This window comes from Malus domestica, chromosome 01, assembly GCF_042453785.1.
Source record: "Malus domestica chromosome 01, GDT2T_hap1".
Lineage (NCBI taxonomy): Eukaryota > Viridiplantae > Streptophyta > Magnoliopsida > Rosales > Rosaceae > Malus > Malus domestica.
The window spans coordinates 12,655,476-12,669,875 of NC_091661.1; the positions used below are offsets into that span (position 1 = coordinate 12,655,476).

The window sequence follows — 14,400 nt, forward strand, 5'->3', positions numbered from 1 at the left end:
TCGGGTAACTTTTTGGGATTCCTTATTCATCAGAGAGGTGTGGAGATAGACAAAAACCAAGCTCGGCCTATAATGAAGTCATCTTCCCCCACCAACAAAGTACAAGTGCAAAGGCTATTGGGGAAGATCAACTTTTTAAGGAGATTCATTGTTAATTTGACGGACAAAATCCAGCCATTGACTCCTTTATTAAGATTAAAGAATCAAGATAAGTTATAGTGGGGCCCATAACACCAAGAAGCTTTTGACAGAGTAAAAGATTGTCTAGACTCTCCACTAGTGCTCATGTCCTTTAGAAGGGGAAACCTTTGAAGCTCCATATTTCTGCTTTTGAAAAGTCAATAGGAAGCTTATTGGCTTAAAACAATGAAGGGGGGAAGGAGCAAGCAATATACCCCAATTGAGAAGCTATGTTTAGCTTTATACTTCACTGCCTGCAAATTGAGGCATTAAATGGTGCCTTGCCACATCCATATAATTGCCAAGACTGATGTAATTAAATACATGTTGTCTAAACCAATGCTAAATGGAAGAATTGGGAAGTGAAATCTAGGATTATCAAAATTTAGCTTCCAGTATGTACCTCAGAGGGTAATAAAGGGGCAAGCAATTGCAGACTTCCTATTAGAGCACCAAGACTCTAAAGAGAAGCTTGTCAACATCCCATGAACTCTGGAAGTGGCCAGCCTTTGGATCCTACCTAGTAAAGAGCATTTAAGCAAAGAAGAATGGATCCAGCGAGAAGTAAGGAGAATAACTAGCCAATGGATCACTTCTTAGAAGTTATATTTCGATGGGTCTTGCACTCAATATGCTACAAGAACATGGATTGTCATCATTGATCTAAAGGGGATTCAACATTGTTATTCATTCCTTCTGGATTACCAAAAGACTACTAGCAACATGGCAGAGGACTAGGCATTGATCATTGGCTTAAAAATCCTGATAGAGTTGGGGGCAACTGAGGTGGAAATATATAGTGATTCTGAGATGGTGATTAATCAGTTGAATGAAGATTACAAGTCCATGCATCTCACAATGGCAGGTTATTACTTGGTAGCTACTCAGTTGCTAAACTATTGGGGTACTAAAGTATCGATCAATCATGTCCCCAGAGAAACAAATGTAATTGCCAATGAGATGGCACATATGGCTTATAGAGCACAGGTGCAAGAAAAAAGGTTTGAGGTGAATGTAGATGTACAAAGAAGAAATCTCATTTTTATCTTTGAGAGAAGATTTAGCCTGGATGTAATGACCAAAGAACCTGTGATAGAATACTGGAGAACATTCATCATTTAGTACTTAAAAGACCCTTCTTCCCCCACGAGTAATAATATTAGGCAGTAAGCAACTAAGTTTGTTATGTGGGACAATACCTTGCTAAGAAAGACTCCAGATGGGCTTTTGTTGAAATGCTTAGGCCTGGAAGAGTCAATGAGAGTGATGGTTAAAGAGCATGAAGACACTTATGGGGCACATCAAGCTAGGACCAAGATGAGGTGATTGTTGAGAAGGTATGGTTACTTTTGGCCCGACATGGTACATGATTATAAAACTTATGCTAGAGGATGTGAATATTGTCAAAAGCATGAACCTCTTCAACACATACCCTCAGTACCCTTAAATCTAGTAGTGGAGCCATGGCCATTTAGAGGTTGGGCAATGGACTTCATCAGGCAAAATATACCCAGCTTTCAGCAAAGGGCACACCTTCATAATTGTGGCAAATGATTACTTCACTAAGTGGGTAAAAGCTTTAGCCGTGAAGACCATCAATTCAGCTGCTGTGAAAAAGTTCATTGAGACCAAGGTCCTACATAGATATGGGGTGCCCAAGATAATTTTTTATAGACTGAGGGTCATCTTTTATCTCAAAGGAAGTAGAAAAGTTTGCAGACAAGTTCAAGATAAAGATGATCCAGTCTAGCCTTTATTATCCCCAATCCAACGGTCAAGCAAAAGCTAGCTATAAGATCTTGGTAAACATCATTAAGAGAATGGTGGTAGACAACCCAAAAAAGTGGCATGAGAAGTTGGGATACTTTTTGGGATTATAGAACTTCAAAGAGGGCAGGAAATAGGACCATCCCTTATACATTAACCTTCGGGCAAGATGATGTACTTCTATAGAAATCAATGCAAGTTCTGTAAGGCTTCAAAACCAATTTGGACTACATAGTGAGGAATTCATCCAGGCCATGCGTCAAGGGATTGAAGATTTGGATGTAGCCCAAATTGAAGCTTTGAACAAAATCTAAGAAGGGAAGAAAGTTGTTGCCCGAGCCTACAACAAGAGGGTAAAATTAAAAACCTTTAAGGAATAGAAGTTGGTATGGAAGGTCGTTCTACCTTTGGGAGCTCAAGTTAGGGGCTTTAGGAAGTGGAGTCCCACTTGGGAAGGCCTTTTCATCATCAACAAAGTGTTAGATAGAGGAAGGTACTACTTGGCGGATTTAGAAGGAAACTTACAAAGACACCAAGTTAATGCTAAGTTTTTACAGAAATATCACCCAACTTTGTGAGATGTTAGATATTGTTACATTGATGAAGTTGCATTTAAAACAAGCATTAAAGTATGAATGGACAAGCAGAAAATGAAGAAAGAAGTGTTCATTTTATTTCATCAAAGAGGAGGTTACAAAAGATCCTAGCCTAGCTAGTTTACATCCCTAGCTAAAGTAGTTATCCTAGAATGGTAAGTCTGCATAATGGTGAATATGCGACCAGGCTATTCTAAAGCGATGTTGTTGTTGGCCAATTGGGCTTTAGAATCCTCCAGTTCTTGGTTAACTATCTTCACCTCTTCAATCTTCTGATATAACTTGCTTGAGAAGGTCATCTACACAGCCTTTAATGTAGAAAGTTGATCCTCCAACTTCTAGATCTCAGCATCAACCATCATGATGCGATCCTCCATGGCTGAGCCCTCATCCACTAGCTCCTGCAAGGAGCTGGAGGTTCTGGAATGCTTCTCCTTATAACACTTCACTCGGTTGGGTTGCCTCTCAAGCCAAAGATGTTGATCATTCAGAGATTTCAAGTTCTCAAAAAATGAGATGAATGACTCATATTCGACTTTTGACATTTGTTAAGCCTTGTACAACTCAGTGAGTGTTTTCTCAGCTTCTTGAAGTGCCTTGAGGCTAAATGAGGCAGTGAAGTCCCTCTGCATCCATTCCTTGAACCCTCTATGCAGAACTTGAGGCTCGAAGGGGCACCTTGGTGACCTCAGCTTTGTCTTGATTTGCCCGAACTCCCTGACTAGTTCGGGCAAAGAAGCCGTGGCTGGAATGGATGCTAGAGGAGATGGCATCACTCTAGCACCCCTAAAGGTAGCAGCAGTAGAGGCATCTTCAACGAAAATGAAAGGGGAAGATTTTGGGGCAGTGGTAACAACTTTTCTAGGTTGAGGGATAGGGATCCCTGTGACTCCAAATGCCTTAAAAGGCCGAGAAAGGGCAGTCATGCTCACTGCGGGTGGGGAAGACTTGCCTGAACCCTCGGTAGAAGCTTATAAAAAGATGAATTAAAAGGCTGGTCTACACCTAAACTAGAGAAAGAACAGAAACGAAAGGACTTGTATACCTAAGCTGAACCTTAAGCTTTGGGATGAGGTTCTGTTAATGCTGTTACCTTAGAAGAAGCAGGCAGGCTAGCCCGAGATGAAGTTTGGGGAGCCTTGGGGCTAGTCACCTCTAAGACAACTGGTATCTCAAGGACTATGGGCTCCCCAAAAGCTGGTGTTGGCTGGTGTGTGGTCTTGTTCACTAAAGAAGACTGGCAGAAAACAACAAAAATTATAAGTTAACAAAGAAACTTGAAGCAAAAATTTAAGGAAGAGCTTAAAGAAAAAAACTTATAAAGGTGTTGTCATCCTCCACATAATGAAACCCTCCCCAGTTGTTAGATTAAACTGGGAAGTGGGAGTCACCACCATGGCTGGAGGAATAGTGGAAGAAGTATGGGCTGAGGTTTGCCCGACTTGATGAACTAAAGTACCTCCCCTTGCTTAAACAACAACATAAATGAATGATTAGCCTTTGAAATTCAGAAAACACAACTAAGCCAGTGTTGAGAGAAAAAAAATTGTACCTCTGAGGGCTTGGCCCAATGAGAGGGATGCGCCGATCGAACTGGGAAATCCCTTCTACTCTGGTATCCTATTTCGAGAAAACAACAAAGGCTGAGCAAGGGGATGAAGGAAGGTGAACTTCAAAATCAACTTAATACTCAGAGATTGAAAAATTATACCTTCAACTCTTCAAGGATATTGGCGAAGACCTTCTTATCTTCTTGTTGCATTTCTGCGCCTGACTGCGTTTCTTTGGGAGTGAAGGCAAGTTCCTTAGTAGCTGGAGGCCCTAATTACAAAAGAGATAAGGAATTAATTCAAAACTCATCAAAATTAGAATTGAAAAAATAAAGAACTTCGACTAAGTTACTTACTAGTAGCTTTTTGTTTCTTCCTACCATCTTCAATTGGGTGGGCAGAGGAAGGTTTTGAGGTTTGAGATGTCTGAGCTCTGGTCTTTTTCTTCATGGGAATCACTCTTGGGCCAGGTAAGGCAAGTTGAGCTTGAGGCCTTTCTTCAGGCTCAGACTTCGATGACTCCACTGCATAAGCCCTTGCTAGACAAGGTATCTTCCCTTCAGGCCCAGCCTCAGATTCACTAAAGAGTTTTGAGATGTCCCCAGCATCCTTAAAAGCATGGTTGGACCCTATTTCTTGCCTTGCTGCCTTCGTAGTAGCCTCTTGGAGGACTAATGCATCTATAGCCTCATTCTTTGGCCCGACATCCACTTCCTCAGTGTTGCCTTGGGCTGCAAATAAAAAAAAGGGGTTAGCTAGCCACGGACTATAAAAGCATCATCTAAAAAAGAAAGACAGAAGCAATACGATGTACCTATGAGAAGAAACTGGTTCTTTTAGTTGATGGCCTCCTTCTAGCTTTCAAACTCATCCTTCTTTGGGAGAGATTTGAAGAAGACTTACCTAAAGAGTTTGTCGTGAGCCTCCTTAATGTCTTTATCGTATTTTTTTGACCACTTGGCCTCTCATCAAGTGGCAAACTAGGGAGTGCACTCAAAGTTCAAGGCCATGGGTTTGTGGGCAATCCTACTCATCATGTTCAAGCTGTGCCGAGTGCCCAAAATGTAACCTCGGAGGGAAAGCGAAGGCAATAAAAAGTCCCACAATGCAGAGAGTGGAAGAAGGGCACTGGGATGGCATGCCTGAATCCCAGTTATCTACCACAGAAGTTAGGGTGGTAGACCTCTAGCTCGCTCTCGTACCCCACTCTATCTCTTCGTACTCCCAGGTCAGGTCCCTCTATTGGATGTAGCTGATGAATTTCTCCTTGCACGAGCTACTGGCATCTTACCCAAAGGAATCCTGGAATATTTGGTCCGAGAACCAAAGGTACCTCCTAAGCACAAAGGCACCTCCACTATAAATATGCCCGAGTCCAACAAATTTTGAAGAAGTAGAGGCAAGCGAAAGTAGAATGGTTGGTGATAGAAACCTCTGCCAAGATTCGGGCTGGAGCCACACCTTCAAGGAACTCCAGGTTGGCAGCCCAAAACTCGAGGAAGTACCACTTGAGACAGAGATATACCATCCAAGTAGCTCCATTAACGTTGGTCTCGAATGGTTCGACCTTAGTCATCTCATGGAGAAGGTGATAGAGATGTGCCGTGATGAATGGCGACATCGTCAAAAGAATGCAAAGCCTTCACTAGTGGAATCCATTTCAGCTTTACACCATTCAATTTACTAGGGAACACATGTTTGTTCAACCAGTAGAAAAGGAAATACATGTGTTCATGGGCCCTATCTGCAGTAAAAGAGGGCAGGCTAAACATCTTCTTCATGAAGGGAATGAAGCCGGGAAAGATGTTCCATAGCTCTTGAAGGTTGAGGAGTTGTACTCCAAGTGGGTGATTGACTTAGAGGCCTCCAAGCTTTCAGTGGTTGGGCCAGAAGGCGAGGTCCAGTTATGCGTGATATCCACACTTGCCCAAAGGCCTCAGATTAAAGACCTGAGCCATGTCCAAGACAGCAGGAGTTATGGGACCTATTCTGAAGTTGAATATATTGGTCTCATTATTCCAGAAGAGGAGTGCAGTAGCCAGAAGCTAGGGCTTAACTGGGATAGTGACCTTGGACATCATGATGAGCTCGTAGATGTCATTTGCCATCCATTTCTGCTTCTAGATGGGCTTGAGCTTATCCACCCACTGTGGCCAAGCGTTGTCCTTTATTAGTGGGAAACCCTTTCTAAAATTTGACCACTTTGAGGTAGAGATCCCAACCTTAGCGGAATAGGGGTTGGGGGTGAACCAATTGGTAGTGGGCATGTTATTCTCCACTGCAATTAGAACTCGAGCAGTCCAGGCAGGCCCCAGAGAGTGCACCCCTCCTTCTTCGAAGAAAATAGACAAGTTCAGGCTAGCCCGATGGCAATGAAGGTCGTTGAGCTGATGGCACAGATTGACAATTCCTTCTCCAGACTCACATGCAGGGCAAAGTTTGGGGGCCATAGTTGATTTTGAGGAAGAAAATAAGAGTGGTTGAAAGAAAAGGGCAAGAAAGGGTTGAGAATGCAAAAGGTTCAAGAGTTCTGGGAATTCAAAAAGATGAGTTTGTTGAAGGTGATGGCCGAGGAAATTTGAATGGGGGTTATTTAACAGGCAGTTAGTTAACGTTGGAAATCGTGGGTTAGTGCAAAGGTTTATTCAAAAACAGTTGAGTAAATGGCATAAGTACCCAGTTAAAGCCTGCAATTAAATTTAATTGTTATCAATGTCTTGGTTAACAGACTTGACAATGATTAAAGGGGGCAATGTTTGGGTTTATATTTAACATTGGGCTTTGTGATAATGAAGGCCCAGAGATGCAAAAGCAAATGAAGACTTGCCCGAGCCCAGTTGATAGGCCCGAGAGGAGTGGGAAGCCATTTTAGCAAAAGCATAGGCCACATGTCTATGATTGAAGTCATGGGGAGTAGAGAACACCTCACCACCAGCCAACAAGCACTTTTTAAGGATATGGATGAGTAATTAAGTGATGACTCATTGCCCTTTGAAAGATATCAGTTAAAGGCAAAGATGGGATAGTCAAGCCAAATTATCTATAAAAGTAGAGAGGGACACTAGAGATAAGGACACTCAACAAACCAATCAAAATACATCCAAGCTCTGCTCTCAAGCCAGTTCGTACCCAATAAGCTGAATTTTGTCTAGATCCAGTCCTTTTTAGCAATAGTTCCCTTAGGAAAAACCATCTTTTATCAAGTTTAGAACCTCTGCTACCTTCCCTTAGTGTTGTAGTATCGATTCCCTCTAGTAAAACCTATTTACTTTTCATCCCTTTCAGTAGACAAACCTCTATAAACCAAAAGAGAAATGGTTGCAAAAAGCTCAACCTTGCCCGAATCTCTTTTGTTTGTACTTATATATAGTAGATATGTCATTTAATGCATTTTCCCTTATGTATTTAAGTCATTTTCCCTTATCTTGTGTTTAAATAACTTGTGGCACAAGTAATCAAACTAAATCACATCTATTCAACAATCTGTTATACAAAGATAACAATGGCACGCTTAAATCTTTGTTAGTTTTGATTGTGAGCCTCACGGTGACATGCAAGAAAAATTCACTTCCTTGGGGAGCTGTGCGAGGGACCAGATCCAGAAATTCTACCCGAACAGTGTGGGAGGTCTACAAGTTCAGTGAAGAGGTTTGGATAAGGTAACTGTAGACATCGAAATTTCGGTAAATAAATGTTGACCGATAAATCAAAGTTTCAACACACATGTATTACATAAATTTTACACGTAGCGTGTGTCTAAACAAAAAATCGAAATAAGTTGGAAAAGTCATCAAACAGGACACGTGTCAACGCTCGGCATAAATGATTTATTTCATTTGATTATTTAATCCCAAAAATCAAGTTTTAGAATTCTATAAATAGAAGGCTAATTCATTCATTTGGGGGGACAAAAAAAAATTCATAACCAATTTAATATTACACCAAAGCCTTGAAGCTTTGAAACTCTAAAGCTCACAAGCAAATTCCGAAGGATCGAGAAAACTCTCTTCGTTCTTCGCCAAATCCGCCTTCAAGCTCAAGCCCGACGGCCCCTTGAAGTACTTCCACCAATTCAAGATCAAGCCCCGACGGCCATTGAAGAAAGTGTTCATCGTTCATCATCCGTTCATCCTAAGATCAAGCCCCAACGGCCTTTTGGATTAACAACGTCAACAAATCCACACATCCAACCATCCTTCAAGATCAAGCCCAAATGCCCTTGAAGATCCGTTCATCAACAGTTCTTCAAGATCAAGCCCCAAAAGCCTTGAAGAAAGCGTTCATCGTTCATCATTCGTTCATCCTAAGATCAAGCCCCAACGGCCCTTTGGATCAATCGCACATCCACAAATCAACACCTTATGGAGATCGAATCAGAGGATCAAATTTGAGAGATTGTAACCCAAAATCATCAAATACAAATATTATTTTGTGCACGTGCTCTTGTCTCCTTCGTTTCAGGAAATTTTCGTGTTTACAAATTTGGCACGCTTGGTAGGACCATCTCTACCTCTCATCTTTTTCTCCATTCAAGAAATTCAAGCACACTTCCAAAATCAATGGCATCAAGGAAGGCTCAAACTGTTCCCATAACCGGCCCAAAGAACAAGAGCGTCCTCGTCGCAAGTGGTGTCACTTTGGGCATCACGACTCGAAGCAAGGCAAGAGCTATTTCTGCCGCCTCTTTCACCTCTGCATCAACTCTGCCAAAGGAACAAGAGCACCCAAAGCACAAGCCTGTGATCACCTTAGCCTCACTAAGGGCACCAAGGGGGGAAAGCCCAAGGAAATACTCTGAATCCATGCTCTCCGATGCCGATTTAAGCGGCAGTTCAGCCATGCAAGTCATGACCACTGGAGCAACTTCAATCGATGAGCAGCTGGCTCAAATAATGAAGCAATCACAAGGTTAACCCGAACTGTGGAAGAAAAAGACTTGCAAATTGCAGCACTAGTCAACCGACTGGAGGCGCAGGACGGTGAGAAACCCGACCCAGAGGATGATCCACTAAAGGGAGGAGCTGGCGAAGAAGATGAGCCTCCAGTGAAGAAAATCGATGTGAAGCCGGAGCCAGACCAAGCAGCGGCACTCATGGGATCTCTTTCTATCCAGCAGCTGCAAGAGATGATCATCAACACCATCAAGGCACAGTACGAAGGAAGCTCACATGCCTCCACATTGTACTCGAAGCCTTACTCCAAGAAGATCGACGCCTTAAGGATGTCGAGGGGTTATCAACTGTCGACGTTTATGCAATTTGACGAAAAGGGAAACCCGAAGCAACATGTCGCACATTTCGTCGAAACCTGCAACAATACAGGGACGGAGGGAGATTACCTCACCAAGCAGTTTGTGTGCTCGTTAAAAGGAAACGCATTTGAGTGGTACACGAACCTAGAGCCCGAGTCCATCAACAGCTGGGAACAGTCGGAAAGGGAATTCCTCAACCGCTTCTACAGTACCCGCCGCACTGTGAGCATGCTAGAGCTGATGAGCACGAAGCAATGGAAGGAAGAACCAGTCATGGACTACATCAACTGATAGCGTAATCTAAGCCTCGACTGTAAGGACAGGCTCTCCGAGATTTCTTCAATCGAGATGTGCATCCAGGGCATGCAATGAGGTTTACAATACATCCTTCAAGGTATCAAACCACGGACTTTTGAAGAATTAGCCACCCATGCCCATAACATGGAGCTGAGCATCGCCCACCATGGAAAGAAGGAGCCAATAACTGATTTCAAAAGGGATAAGGTGTTTACTTCAAGAGCAGACAATCATGGGAAAAAGCCCACCAAGGAAGCTTTTACCACCAATACCACCCCTATCAAGACCTCGTCCGCACCCGCCAAAATCTCCTCCAATAACAAAGCAAAGGAGATAAAAAAAAGTGAGCCTTCCCACACCCAAGATAGGTACAAAAACACCTTGAAGGAACTGGAGCAGAAGGTATACCCTTTTCTGGACTCCGACATGGACGCAATGCTGGAAGACCTGCTGGAGAAGAAGGTGATTGAGTTGCCTGAATACAAACACCCCGAAGAGATGAATCGCGTTAACGATCCCAAGTACTGCAAGTACCATCGTATCGTGGGTCATCATGTGGGCAAGTGTTTCATCCTAAAAGAACTCATCATGAAGTTGGCACAGCAAGGGCGAATTGAGCTCGACCTAGAAGACACAGTCGCAACACACACCACCACGATCGTGTTCGGATCTTTTGATCCCGTGCCTCTTCAAGAAATGCCCGACCATTCTTATCAATGCATAAGCTACACGGCACCTTCTGCACAACCATCATTGGTGGCAAACGACCAGGATGCACCTATCGATAATGAAGAAGGGTGGACATTGGTGACCTATAAGAAGACGAGGAAGCCAAGACCACAAGTTATAAGGCCAAAGAGGGAGCAAGCGAGAAAGCACCGCCGTCGCAATAATAGGAAGCCTAAAAAAAACATTATGCTGGGGAACCTATGGAGTAAGAGCCACGTATTCCTGTCTCCTTGCAAGAATACTTCCCGGAGGACTTCTTCCAACAGTGCACTATCACTGCATGTCACATGGTCAAAGTAGAAATGGAAGAACCCTCAAAAGGCAAAGCTGTTACCACTGAAGAGGAAAAGACTCTTACAACTGAAGAAGGTCTGCCAACACACTTTAGCATTGAGGGAGCGCTCCGGTTGCCAAAGAAGATGCGAAGAGCACTGGCAGTAGTCTTGGCAAGTTTCGACGACCATGAAGTGCAAGAAAGCAAGAGCGAAGGCTTGAAGCTTCGGCTACATGAATGTGCCACATGCTGTGCCGCAGAGGACATAATCCACTTCACCGACAAAGACTTGCTGCTAGAATCCAAGCCTCACAACCGACCTCTCTTCGTCTCTAGGTACGTAAGGGAGCACAAAGTCAGCCGCATGCTTGTGGATGACGAATCAACCATAAATATCATGCCAAAGTCAACAATGACCACAATCGGCAACAAGGTGAATAAACTATCCCTAAGCCGTCTACTAATCCAAGGTTTTAACCAAGGAGGACAAAGAGCAATGGGCATGATCCGAGTGGAGATGACCATTGGTGAACTCAAGTCAAGCACAATATTCCACGTGATTGATGCAAAAACTTCCTACAGTTTGCTCTTATAAAGGCCTTGGATCCATGCGAATAGAGTACCGTCCACCCTTCACCAATGCTTAAAATTTTACCGAGAATGAGTGAATGTGATCTATGGCGACACCAAGCCATTCACCGAAGCTGAATCACATTTCGCAGACGCCAAGTTCTACATGGATGAAGACATGGTGCCCGAAACTCTTCCAAAAGAGATCAAATCCATGGGCAAAGCAACACCTAAAAAGAAGGAGTGGCAAGCCGTACCCAAGAAGCCAGAAGAAGAAGTTATGCCATATTCAAGCAAAAACGACGATGAGCTTGCTAAACCTGCAACAACCAGAAGGAGCAGGACGCCCTCAAATGGACCAAACATACTCGTTTTCTGATACATCCTGACGTCGAGAAGAAAGAATGGTCAATCCCCGTTTGAAACTGCAGCAAGCAAAGCCGATGCACAGCGGCACATGGATAATGTAAAGTTGCTCAAAACGAATGCAGTTTTACTTCTGACACAGCTAGGCGATACTAAGGTTGCAAGACCATCACAAGGCTTCATAAAAGGCCTGCCAAAGGGGGTAGAACTAAGCTTTCTCCCAACCAAGAGGACCGAAGAAGGTTTTGATCCAAATGCCTACAAACTCATGTCGAAAGCTGGGTACAACTTCACCTCCTCTGCAAATTTGGGAAACAAGGATTTGAACACCGTCAAAGACAACGAACGTGATCTCACTAAAACTCAGAAGAAGTTGAAGGAGCATGGTTACAGGGTCAACAATAACAAAGCTGGACTTGGCTTCACACCAAATGCACCGGTGAAGATCTCCAGCAAGGTAAAAACTGCTAGTGCTCAACACATCAGCGTGAGCGTTATACAAGATAAAGAGGAGCCTTAACCTGCCCCCAGACATCAGTATTCGATAGAATGAATCGTTCAAGGCCCAGAGTTTTGGCACCTAAACTCATTGGCGGTCAAAACAGAAATTTCGTCTTCTAAAGGCTTAACACGTCAGCATCTTGAAGCTCTATTTTCAAAAGGTTGTCGAAACCTAAAAAGCAAAGCAATACGACTAGCTTTCCTCCACGACAATCAATTATGGAAAGACTTGAAAAAGCCAAAGAGCCTTCCAGAAGGAGAAAGACGACACCAGAAGTAGAAAAGATCGATCGTCTGGCAAAAAAGGATGACGTTCGAAGTTCCATTCCTTCAAGAATGAAGCGCCAAGAAATTTTGGAGGTTAACATAGTTGGATCACTGAAAGTGAAAAGGCGCACCATCATCCACATTGGACAATCTTCATGCCAACAAGCTCGAGAGGTCAACACCGAAGAAGAGGCCCAAGACGTCTTGCACATCACCATCCAATAAGGTGAAGAAGATGAAATCCTCGAGGAAGATGTCATTGCAGCGCCGTCACAACTCGAAGATGGGGGGCAAGCCACAGTTGACGATCTCAAAGAACTCAACTTAGGCACAAGTGAGGAACCAAAGCCTATCTTCGTGAGTGCATTACTAAGTGCAGACGAGATAGAGAAGTATTACCAGCTACTATTAGAGTACAAGGACATCTTCGCTTGGACCTACAAGGAAATGCCCGGCCTTGTCCCTATCATTGTTATGCATCGTCTTGTAGTCAAACCTGGAACGCGACCAATAAAGCAAACTCAAAGACGCTATCAATCCGAGCTCATCCCACAAATCGAGGTCGAGATTAACAAGTTGATCGAAGCAGGCTTCATTCGAGAGGTGCAATACCCCAAGTGGATCTCCAACATCGTCATAGTCTTTAAGAAATCTGGACAAATACGTGTTTGCATAGACTTCCGAGACCTCAATGATGCTTGCCCAAAGGATGACTTCCCCTTGCCAATCATTGAAATCATGGTGGACGCGACCACTGGCCATGAGGCACTATCATTCATGGACGGCTCTTCTGGATACAATCAAATTCGTATGGCTCTTGAAGAAAAGGAACTAACAGCCTTCCGCACTCTAAAAGGTATCTACTACTATAAGGTGATGCCCTTTGGTCTGAAGAATGCTGGAGCTACATATCAACGCGCAATGCAGAAGATCTTCAATGACATGCTACACAAGAACGTAGAATGCTATGTAGACGATGTGGTGGTCAAGACAAAGAAAAGATCAAATAACTTGAAGGATTTGTGAGTAGTGTTCGAAAGGTTGCGAAAATACAACCTCAAGATGAACCTGTTAAAGTGTGCATTTGGCGTCACATCTGGAAAGTTCCTTGGCTTCATTGTCAAGCATCGTGGCATTGAAATGGACCAATCAAAGATCAAGGCCATTCAAAGCATGCCCGAGCCAAGAAACCTGCACGAGTTGAAAAGTCTACAAGGATGGCTAGCCTTCATCAGACGCTTCATCTCCAACCTTGCAGGGTGTTGTCAACCGTTCAGTTGACTCATGAAGAAAAATGTTCCGTTCATATGGGACAAAGCATGCAACAATGCTTTTGAAAGCATAAAGAAGTATTTATCAAGTCCACCTATCCTGGGGGCACCTATACCAGGGAAACCGCTCATATTGTACATCGTTGCTCAGGAAAGTTCAGTTGGAGCACTTTTGGCACAGGAAAACGAATCCCAGAAAGAATGAGCGCTCTACTACCTCAGTCGAACGCTCACCGGTGCTGAGTTGAACTACTCCCCAATAGAAAAAATGTGCCTTGCCTTGATGTTTGCCATCCAGAAGCTCAGACATTACATGCATGCTTACACCATCCACTTGGTTGCTAAAGCTGACCCGGTCAAATACGTCATGTCCAAGCCAGTTTTGACAAGGCGACTAGCTAAATGGGCATTTCTTCTCAATCAATACGAGATCATCTACGTCCCAGCTAAAGCCATCGAGGGACAAGCGCTAGCAGACTTCCTTGCCGACCATCCAATCCCAGCCGATTGGAAAATCTCAGACGACTTGCCTGACGAGGAGGTGTTCTACATCGACATATTCCCGACATAGACGATGTTCTTCGACAGATCCGCACGAGCAGACGGAGCGGGGGCAGGAGTAGTATTCATGTTGCCACAAAGGCAAATACTACCTTATTCATTCTAACTAAGCGAATTATGCTCCACAAAGGCAAATACTACCTTATCCATTCTAACTTGAGATATATGGCGACTCCAAGCTCATAATCAATCAACTCCTGACTGAATATGAGGTGAGGAA

At 43.6% G+C, this 14,400-nt stretch overlaps 1 long non-coding RNA gene across 1 annotated transcript in view; it reads left to right on the top strand.

The window, feature by feature from the left end:
- The window catches only part of LOC139196808 (uncharacterized), a 31,803-nt gene that overhangs the window by 6,136 nt on the left and 11,267 nt on the right, over nucleotides 1-14,400 (top strand). The window contains exon 2 of the long non-coding RNA XR_011581853.1: nucleotides 7,620-7,752. This is a non-coding gene — a long non-coding RNA (uncharacterized lncRNA). The remainder of the gene's footprint in view (nucleotides 1-7,619; nucleotides 7,753-14,400) is intronic.